This window comes from Vicugna pacos, chromosome 6, assembly GCF_048564905.1.
Source record: "Vicugna pacos chromosome 6, VicPac4, whole genome shotgun sequence".
Classification (NCBI taxonomy): Eukaryota; Metazoa; Chordata; class Mammalia; order Artiodactyla; family Camelidae; genus Vicugna; species Vicugna pacos.
This window is the reverse complement of record NC_132992.1, coordinates 64,621,623-64,633,253: the sequence shown is the minus strand read 5'-3', so window position 1 is coordinate 64,633,253 and position 11,631 is coordinate 64,621,623.

The following is an 11,631-nucleotide window of genomic DNA, read 5'->3' as shown; positions in this document are numbered from 1 at the left end:
TATTGAAAATACAGTGAAAACAAAATCCTGGCAAATGATTAAACGCCAGTTCCTCAAGTGACAGCTTTTAAGAAAGCTTGATACACATCCGTGGCCAGCAACCCCTCTCGCACTGAGGGGGGTGTCAGGGCAGAGCGCGGAGAAGCTCAACGAGACTTCCAGTCCTGGGAGCCACTGCACTGTCACCTCGGCTGCCATTGGTATCCACATCCCATCCCAACACAGTCCCCAACAGATATCAGCCTCATTTGTCTTAATATCCCAGCAAGTTTTATGACTGGCTTTAGGAATGAGTGGAGTGTTAAAGGTGATGGTAAACTTTTCCCTGCTGCATGTATCTCATTCTTGGCGTGAACTGGTTTAGATCCAACTCCTGCATGACCATCCCACCACCACTTTTTTTTTTTTCTCACAACCATGCCTTTCTGTCTCTTTTCCATCTCCACCACCTGCCACTTCTCTTCTTACTCTCCCCTAATTCCACAAAATATTCTTATTTCGGTCACTGCCTGGATGAGATTACACCTCGGCAGAGAGAAGGTCATGGCCTGATGTGTTTGTTTCACTGTTCCAGAGTTAAGGCATGTAGTTTCCTGTGTCTTAAAATGATGAAGCGCCAATGTTATTATGGGAAGAATCTAAAAAGTGCTTTGGGCACATTATTCATTTGAAGAATTTGGTGTCCAAGCAAAAGGCACTTGACCCTGGGGATGCCAGGAACCACAAGATGATAGTCACGTCTCATGGATGCCCCAGTCACAGGACCCCCTTGCTCTGCCCTCTTAGAATAAAACATTAAGGAGAAAAAATACAGACTGTATCATTTTTGAATACTAATAAGGGCCTGTCCTTGGTCAAGTGCAAAAAGCAGAACTTAGCATAACGCTGACCTCAGGATTTTTAGCAACCAAAAAGTTTAAGGAAGCTAACAGGTCCAAGAGATGAGCCAGAATGCTCACTGCAAAACTGGAGATAACAGTGGGGAAGACTTCACATGGGGTAACAAGAGATTTGCAGAGGAATAGTAAGTAGACAGTATTTTTGTTGAAACCGTCATTGTGGAGAAACAAGAGGAAGATACAAAGCAAAGGATAGAATTTTGGTAAGTTTAGCACGAATCAGCAAACCAAATCTGGTTTGCCACCTGGATTTTTTTTAAGTTATTTTGATATATAATTCACATGCAAAACAATGCACTCACTTAAAGCGTACAATTCAATGTTTTTAATGTATTCACAGGGTTGTGCAACCATCACCAAAATCTAACTTGAGAACATTTTTATCTTTCATGAAAGAAATTTCATTAGCAGTCAGTCCTCATCCCTTATCTGTATCCACCCCCTGCCCCCACCAACCTAAGCAACCACTAATCTACTTTCCGCCTATACATTTGCCTCTTCTGGACATTTCATACAACTGGAATCATGTGATTTGTAGCTTTTTGTGCCTGGCTGCTTTCACTTAGCATGTGTAACTCTGTGTTTAATTATTTGTGGAACTGACAGATTCTTCAAAAATGACTGTACAATATTACTTTCTTGCCAGCAATGATTGAGGGTTACAATTTCTCCACATTCTCACCATCACGTGTTATTAGCTGACTTTTGATTCTAGCTCTCTTATTGGATATGAAGTGGTATATTCTTGTGCTTTTGATCTGCATTTTCCTAATGACTAATGATGGGGATCCACTTTTCATGAGCTTATTGGCTATTTGTATAAACTCTCTGGAGAAATGTTTATCAAATGTTTTGCCCATTCTTAATTGGATTAATTTCTTTTTATTGTTGAGTTGTAAGAGTTTTTTATACAGTCGACCCTTGAACAACACGAGTTTGAACTGCACAGGACCACTTATACCTGTGTATTGTTTCACTAAATACATACCACAGTACTGCACAATCTGCAGTTGGTTGAATCCACAGATACAGAACTGTGGATATGAGGACCGACTGTAAAGTTATACGTGGATTTTCAACTGTGCAGAGGATTGGTGCCCCTAACCTCTGCATTGTTCAGGGGTCAATTATATATTCCAGATACAAGTCCCTTATCAGATATGAGATCTGCAAACATATTCTCTCATTCTGTGGGTTTTCTTTTCACTTTCCTGATAGTATCTTTTGAAGCATGAAGGTTTTAATTTTGATAATGTCTAATTTATCTATCTTTTTCTTTTGTTGCTCTTGCTTTGTTGTATCTGAGAATCTATTGCCAAATCTGAGGTTTTACAGATTTATCCCTATGTTTTCTTCTAAGGGTTTTGTAGTTTTTAGCTCTAACATGTAGGCTTTATTCCATTTCAAGTTAACCTTTGTACACGGTATGAGGTAAGGTACAGCTTCATTTTTTTGCATGTAGTTATCCAGTTGTCCCAGAACCATTTGTTTAAGACTCTTCTTTCCCCATTGAATGGTCTTGGTACCTTTGTAGAAAATCAGCTGACCCTCAGTTCTACCCCATTGATCTATTTGTCTGTCCTTATGCCAGTAGCACACTGTCTTGATTATTGCAGATTTGTTGTAAGTCTTGAAATCAGGAAGTATGAGTCCAGTTCTCTAACTTAGTTCTTTTTTCTCATGATTGTTTTGGTTCTTCTGGGTCTTTTGCGTTCTCATATGAATTTTAAGATCAGCCTGAAAATTTCTGCAAAAAACCAAACAAACAAAAAACTAGCTGGATTTTGATAGACTGCATTGAATCTATAGATTAGTTTGAAAACTATAGCCATCTTAATAATATTAAGTCTTTCAGCTCATGAACAGGGACTCTTTCTATTTATTTAGGTCTTCTTAAAAACTTCTAACAATATTTTATAATTTTCAGTATACAAGTTGTATACTTTTTAAAATAAATTTATTCCTTAGTATTTTTTGATTATGTTGTAAGTGAAACTGCTTTCAGAATACCATTACTAGTGTATATAAATACAATTTATTTTTGTACATTGATCTTTTAACCTACTGTACTTGTTTATTCTTACAGCTTTGAATAGATTCTTTAAGATAGTGTAAATGTAAATATCATGTCTGTAAAATATCATTTGCAAATAGAGCTAGTTTTACTTCTGCCTTTTCAGTCTGGATATTTTTTACTTATTTTTTCTTGCTTAGCTGTCCTGGCTGAACCTACAGTGTGACACTGAATAGAAGGTGAGTGCAGAAGTCCTATTCTTGTCCCTGATATTAAGGGGGAAGCACTCTGTCTGTCACCATTAATGTGATATTAGCTGTGGTTCTTTTGTAGATATCCTTTGTCAGATTAAGGAAGTTCCCTTCTGTTCCTAGTTGAGCATTTTCATCCCTACCACCTGTTTTTGTAAATAGAGTTTTGTTGGAACATGGTCAGAGTCATCCATTTACGTATTTTCTGTGGCTGCTTTTGCCCTCTTAGTAACAGACTTGAACAGTTGAGACAGAAACCATGTGATCCACAAAGCCTAAAATATTTGCTATCTAGTTCTTTATAGAAAAAATGACCACTGATTTAGAAGGAAAAAAGCTGGGTTGGGGAGCAGGGAGGCATGCCAGCTGGGGAAAGAGCATGGAGGATATAAAATGGAAGAGAAAGAGGGGATAAGATTGTGGAGGCTGAGAAATCCTCAGCACGAGAGAGAGAAATCAATGAGCCACTATGGGACGTTCAGACCATGGCCTTGAAGGGAGTGAGATCAGGAAAATGTAAAGCGAGGAGAACCTTGAAGAAAAGAGCAGCCCCAGGAGGATGTGGAAATCACCCAGGGGGAGGTGATCAGGGCCTGGACTGGAAAGGGAAGGGGAGACTGAGTGCCCCTCCAAGAGCCCAGCAAGGTGGTGCTGGGAAAGAGCCTGGGGAGGAGGCGAGGGTTCAAGTTTTGAGTCTTGACTCAGGTTTCCCCTTGGGAAATTCCCTTCATTAACTTGACCTCAACTCCATCATGAAGAAAAATGAGGACATTGAGCTCCATAACCAAGATCGTCTCCTCCACTTTTCCTTCCCACAATTCTATGCTCTAGTTTCAAGGGAAATGAGGAACAGTGTTTCCTACTCTTCCCTCTTCTCTTACCCTGGAAGGCAGGCTTGATATTTCCCCTCACATCTTCATTTTCAGGCTAACACACCCAACACCGCCCCTTTCAGCTACTTTCTATGTTTGGTTGGAAAGTTGCTCGTGCTGACACATGGTTCTCAAACGTTATCGTGGAGCAGAACCCCCTGGAAAGCTCGTTGAAACACAGGTGGCTGAGCCGCACCCCCAGAGACTCTGAGTTTGTAGCTCCAAGTCCCCAGGTGCTGACTGCTGCTGAGACCACCTTCAAAGACCACTGGGCTGAGGCAGACACACCTCCTCCTTATCCAACTCATTGTTAAAATATGCGAGTCAGATATTCTCTCGTTCACTCCGCCTTTGGCTGTCCAGCCCCATCCTCCCTCACATTGTCCCATGTATGTAGGATTCCTGGACTTCTTCTTGATGTCTACGCAGGCCAGGAAATCTGCAGAGAGCCCCAGAGTTACGGCACTTCCTGAGACCGATTTCCCATGTAACGCTGGGTGAGTCACTTACTATTTGGGAAATGAGAGCAGTTCCACAACACAGGATGCCACAAGCAGGTTGATCATCAAGGGTTCGCCAAGTGCCCTGGAGCGCTCCTGAAGAAGGTCGGTACTATGAATAGCACAGGATTGAAAGTGAAGGAACTGTGAGTGAAGAGTGTGCATGGGGCTCATAAAATCCCTCCCGACAAACATATAAGGTAGAAAAGCTGACATTTACAGCTATTTGGGAACAAGAATTGCATACTTCTGCTCTGAGGCATTAGCAGCATATATTTCAAGACATCTCTGAAAAACTTTTTCACATTTTGCAATGATGGGCTGGAAAAAAGTCCATTCTTCTTTGGGAACCAGCCTCCTTTCCCAGCTGCTGGCTGGATTCACACCCCAAGGCTCCTCATTTCAGCTTCGTTAGAGCACATCCCCATCCACAGGCACGTCCCAGCCACACTCCTCATCCTGCTCGGTGCTGGTCTCCCACCAGAGAGTCTCTGATTGTGGCACTTCAGTCTTATTCAGTCCTACAGATGCTTTAAGAAAGGAGAGCCAACATCAACTGTGTACTTACTTGGTAATAAATACCAGGCTAAGACTCAACAGGTATTATCTCATCCAGTCCTTAAAACCCTGAGAGGTGGGCATAGATCCTAATATTATCCCCATTTTATAGATGAGGAAACCAAGGTTTAGGGTAGATAAGCAATGTGTCTTTAGATACAACTGGTGAGGCAGGAACACTGGAAATCTGGCACTCCCGGGCCCGGGCTCTTAACCACCCATTCTACTACACTGATGGGAAAGACAGAGAAGAGATAGATGAGAGAGACATAGACAGAAATAGAGAGAGAGAGAGGTGATAGACTGATTTATGGGTTACAGGGTGAGAAATTTAACCTCCAGCAAGAAAGTCATGCAGAGTCCTTGCTCACTTCCTGTCATGGGCGTCACCTTTCCTCGGTTACTAAATGGTAACTCCATGAGGGCAGTGATGGTGTCTTGTCATCCCTGTGTCCCCTAGTCTAGTTCCATGTTGGGCACACAGTAAGAGCAAGAAAATATTTAGTGACTGTCAGAGAAGCCAAAATACGCTATCAAAAGAAGATACTTTCCCAGCTACTCATCTGATGGTTATGAAGACCTCTACAGGTTCATGGGTCAGAAGTCAAAACCCACACCAATTATTTATACAGATTTACTATCAGGAGCTGCTAACTAGATAGAAAGTTGTTATCTAGGCATCTGAAAGAATAATGAGAGAATTCCATGAGGTAGCCACTGCAGAGAGCACCCCCAACCCCAGCCCAGGTGCCTCATTGGCTGGAATGACCGGTAGGAAGGAGAAGCCAGCATGAAGTCAGTAAGAAGCACGTCCCTTCTGCCTCCTTCAGCATCGCAGCCTCCCTGTAGCGCCCCCTATAGAAAAACCTAATGGAGAGCCGTCTGGCAAAGCAGAGATGTGCTTTGCAGAGTCTCAGCTCCAGTATCACAAGATATCAGAGAGAAGGATGGGTTAGGAGTGCGAGACAATCACTTAAGAGCTGGAACAGCTCGTTATAGTGGTGGTTAGGGAGTGCACGCTTTTAACGTTTGCTAAAACAAGAAGTTAATTGGGGTATTTCTCTTAGCCTATAATTGTTAGTTTATACCTTTCCTTTCCCTTTAGCATCTCTTCCCAGTGGTGACTCAGAAGCAACTATTCTGTAAAGTTTGCCAGGTGAACCCTACAGAGACTGGCTGTTTACATCCAGACTCGATGCAAACAATTCCAGGAGCTGCCAAAAGGAAGCTATGGAGCCTTGAGTTATGAATAAGCTCTTTTTCAGGAACTGCTCACAGAGAGATTTAAGCAATCTCCTCCGAACTGAAGTTGTTGTTTTTTTCTCCTACAACATCAGAACTCTTTAGTAAAACAACCATGTTGGGTATTTAACCTCTGTACTCACTAGCAAAAAATTCTATTTGATTCTGCTGTTGAGGACTCTTACTCACAATGTGTGAAGAGGTGAATTACAGGTGCCACATAGATGGAGCCCACCCTCTTCCCATATGAGATACAAGTCTTATCTAGAGGTTTCTTGATCCCAAGTCCCTGAGTCCAGGCTTTTGTGCATGTAGTTTCTTCATTCTGTTCTCCAAAAGGTTTCTGGTTTTTGCCCTAGTTCATTCCTGCCTCTCTCCTCCATCCAACTCAACTGTAAAAATCAATGTGTCTTTTATATCAGGTCCTACTTTTGTTTAAAGTAAACTACATCCTCAGCCCTGGAAAACACAGTCTTCCTGCTGGTTGTTCTTTGCTTCATTCTACGTTTTCTTTTTTAAATTTCTGTCTCCAGCATTGTTTGATGCGCTCACACAATGTTTTTCACCACATACCTCCCTATTTCACCCTGGGTGTCCAGCCAATGCTTTCAACAAGCTTTCCTACCTCAGGGTATTACACGCCAGGCTATAAATGCCATCATTTGCATAGGATACACTGGGGCTGACACAGGGCGGAGCCAAAAATCCAAAAAGAAAATATATCTTGGAGAGCTTTTCATCACTGAGAGGGGAAGCCCTGACCCAAATGAAGCCTGGATTCCTCTAGGATGATAACGTGTATGCAAGAGGCTGTTTGTATAAGACTTAAAAAAAAAAAATAACCAAGACAGACTGTGTGGGAGCTTTCCTTTGTTATATTGCAAAGCCAATTTAAGCAATAAAATATGTGATCGTCACATAGAGGCGTACACTGTGCATGGCATCATGCAGGCTGTTTGTGCTTCTAGGGTCTGATCTGAATGATTAAGAAACAGGAGAAGGGATGCTCCCCAAAGGAATGCTGGGAAGAACAGAACAATTTGTTCAGTACACTTTCAACAGGCAAGAATTTTTTCTTTTTAGATGAAACTAAATGCTGCTGAGGCTGTAGTAAGATGTGTATGGATTAGCATATAATATCACAGGGGTTCTGATGAACAGTTTGGAACTGTATATCAAGAGACTTAAAAGTGTTAACACACTTTGTTCCAGTTATTCCAACTTCATGAATCTATGCTAGGAAACGATCAGCAATGTTATCAAAGATTAATGTAAAAGAATGTTTTTGAAAATGCTACTTATTACAGTAAAAATATTATAAATAATCTAAATATAGAAAAGGTCAAATAGACCATGGCACATTCAGAAGCTGGAATATTATTTGGTCCTTAAAAGTCATATTATGGAGGAAAATTTAGTAACGTAAAAAGGTACGAGTGATGTAATAATATATTTAAAAAGCAGCAGAACCCAGTACTGTATGTGTGGTTTGAGCCTGATGTTGCAAGAAATGAATATAATTTATATAACATATATACCTGTGTGTGTATCTCCCAAATGTTTGATGGAGTTTTTACTCTCTTGTTAAGCTCCATTGTAATTTGAAAATTATTTTTTAAATGAGGAAAAAGTTTGTTTCAGAAATGTGTCTAAATTATCTCATAACAGAAAATGAGACTAGCATATTTATTGTATTCTTTCAAAATACGATCTTAGTTGAGTTAGCAAGAACAATTTTCACAGTCAGCTTTCCATTGCTTTCCTGATGCATAAAGTCCACTGACTTGTGAACTTTAAAGACATCTCCATTTTTCTTTTGTTCTGAGGCTGATGGATTATGACCAGATAAAGTTCCAGCGTCAGCAGCCAGGACTGCCTGCTGGGAGTTGGCTGTAAATTGGACTGTCCTGAGACACACCTCAGAAATGTTTGCAAACGATGAGAAAGAACTGATTTAACTTTTGAGAATTGAAGGATGAAATTATGTGCAAGAAAACACATTCCTTTTGAAGAAAATTACTTTAAAAAAAAACGCATAAAAGCTATTATGTTTTTCTCTCACGTCTTTTAGAGGAAATGGCTGTTTGGAGATTTACCAGCTCTCTTTCTTTCTTTCTATCCAGAAATGTTTCTGGTTTGAGGTGGATGGAAAGAAGGAGTTATTTTCTAAGAAGTTATTTAAATATTTTCATAGCTACGGTGTGGTGTACTTTATTTTTCCAGAACTCTTCTATGTATGTCATCTCACGTGATCATCAAAACAATCTAATGAGGTAGTCAGAACAGGTATTGTGTTCCCAAATTGGGGAAATTAGATACAGAAGAATGATGACATTTGTCCAAAGACTCCAAAGCTTGTCTCTGAAGATCTGTAATCTGTTGTTACCTAAGTCATCTACTCAGTCCCTGGGCCAACCAGTATTATACTCAGAACCTACACCCCAGGAGGACTCCATTTAAGATCTGATATGCCTGAGTGCACATCCAAAGCGCTGAGCCTTCTCCCTGACCCACAGCAAGAACCACCCTCGTCACCTGAGCTGGACTGAACCCCACCTTCCCTGGGACTCTTGCAGCCTACCTATGCTAGACTGGTTCTCTTCCCTGAGGACTGGTCTGCACCCCATTTGGCTTGGAGTCTCTCAGCTCTGAACCTCCCTACCTGTCAGAAATACACACACACACACACACACACACACACACACACACACACACACACACACACAATCATGACCCCCAGTGCCTCCACCATTCAGATGCTGGTTTATTTGGAAGCTGAGTCCCAGCAGCTGGTTACCAGGTCGCAGATCCATTTAGCTGCCAGAGCTATAACAGATTCAAGCTATGTGTCCAGATTCCTTCAGCCTGGTTCATTCCTCTCTCCTTTCCTTCCTTCCTTCTTTCTGGTTGTTGTTTTGTTGTCTTTGAACCTCAGGCGCCTTCCCTCAAGGCACATTGTTATCATTTGTCCAGTTTATTGATGGAGCCAGTCTTATTCTCAAAGCCACTCCCGTTGTCCTCCTCAACAAGGCAAACTATGATGTGTCTAATTATGTCTTCCTGCTTATAAGTGGTATAACAAGATGTAAGTTGTTGTTTTGTATGCATATATTTTTGGCATCATAGATCTCATTCTGTTCACTACTTTTTTCACACCGTATGTTTTTATGATCTATTTACATAAATAGCTAGGTGTTCATCAAATCCAGTGCTTCTAGCTTCTGCACCCACAAGTATAAACCCATGACAATTATTCATCCTCTTCCACACTCAACACTACCTAATTGCCAAGAAAAGCGGACACGCACAGAGCCCACTCTGCCCTTTCTCATCGCTGAACTCCTCATTCTGCCTAGTACACACCTATATAAAGCCAGAGCTCTCCTAGGAAATTTGCATGCTAAAGTATGCAAAGGTTCTGTCCAAAAATGACCACCAGACAACATGGTCCTAAATTTCTCCTGTCTCCCAGTCCTTACTAGGACAAGTTTAGTTCTGCATGTGTCCCCAAGTGGCATGTTAGACTCTGTGTGAGTTTATAACAGGGATCAGCAAAATTTTCTGTAAAGGGCCAGATGATAAATATTTCAGCCTTTTGCAACTATTCAGTTATGTCATTTTAGCATGAAAGCAGCCAGAAGCAATATACAAACAAATAGGTGGGGTAGTTTCAATAAAACTTTATTTATAAACAGAGGGAGTAAGCTAGATTTGACTCTGAGCTGGATTTGGCTGGGAATCAGCTTTGGCTATGGACTATAGTTTGCCAGCCCTGTTTTGTAGCCAATGGTTTCATGGGAGAGAAACAGAAGTGATTACTTCTGGAATCCTAGTTGTTTTACTGCCATATTACTTGCCTGAAATTATTAGATTGCCTACTGGTGAGAGGCTGAGATTATAAAACTCTTTCCTTTGCGTGCTTTCTTTCCTTGATTTCCTCAAACACTGATCTATCTGTGGCTTATAATATACCTTTGATAAAAACTTGGCGAATGGAAAAAATTAATACATACAAACATTTAAGTTTGGTCCTAATGGTCACTGGAGGCCTTTATCCTTAGCAGGAAACTGTTAACCTGCTCAGACACAGCCCACCCCCAGGAAAGGCGGCTACCAGTGATGAGCTACTGAAACACATTTCTCAGATAAAGGGCAGAGTGCAATGTGTACTTTTAAAATTGCAATATTTGGATTAAGCCACTTTAATCCCCTTTCAGGCACAATATGTTTGAAGTAGAAAAGAAAGGAGGAGAGAGAAGATGGGGAGAGGATTCTAAATCCATGGCAGAAAGATAAGTCTGTTTGATGAATTTTCATTTCCAGTGTATTCATTCAACAAATATTTATTTTAATTAACATTTTTTTAAATTGAAAAGGTAATACATTCATATGGCAAGAAATTTCAAGTAGAGGTAATGAAAGAGAAATCTTCCTCTTATCTGAGACCCTCTATGAAACAATAAATTCTTCCAGAAACATTCACAGAATTGACAAGCCTGTAAGAAAAAGTTTCTTAAAAGATGCACATAGTTCAGCATCTTGCTTTTTTCACTTTGTTCCATGTCCTGGATTTAAATCTACCATTTTACTGTCTGTTTTCTAGTTGCCCTGCCTCTTCTATGTTCGCTTTCCTCTTCTTTTTTGCTCTCTTTAGGATAAATCAAGATATTTGTTTGTTTGTTTTTAACCACTTCCATGCCCTGTCCTACTAATTTGTTAGTTACATAACCTATAACTCTTTATTTTTTTAGGCAGTTCCCTATAGATGCTGCCTTAATTCCAAGGACACTTGTGATTACCTTGGGCACACCCAGATAATCCAGGATAATCTCCCCAACTCAAAGTCATTAAGTTAATTACATGTGTAAAGTCCCTTTTGCCATGTAACATATTTACACATTCTGAGGATTAGTCGTGGACATCTTTGTGTGAAGGCATTTCTCTCCCTACTATACCTAGTAATTCAAAGATGCCTGCACCCTTGAACTGTGTATTATTCTATTTCCCCATTTATTTATTTATTTTTTTACTTCCAGGAGTAGGAACTCAGAGATACTTGTTTTAGTCTATGGATTATAACCTAACTCTATCATGGTATATTTTGTTGCTCAAATTGTCCCAAATTTAGCCACTGATTGTTTCTTCAGTTGGGTTCCTGTGTTATCTTGATGCATCTCTATACTTTTTGAAGCATTTGGGGTTTTTATCCCCTGGTATCACAAGATACTCCAAGCTCGTTTTGAATTTTCTGTCCAAAGCCTGCTTCCACCATTTTTCCCATGGAGCATTGGTTCC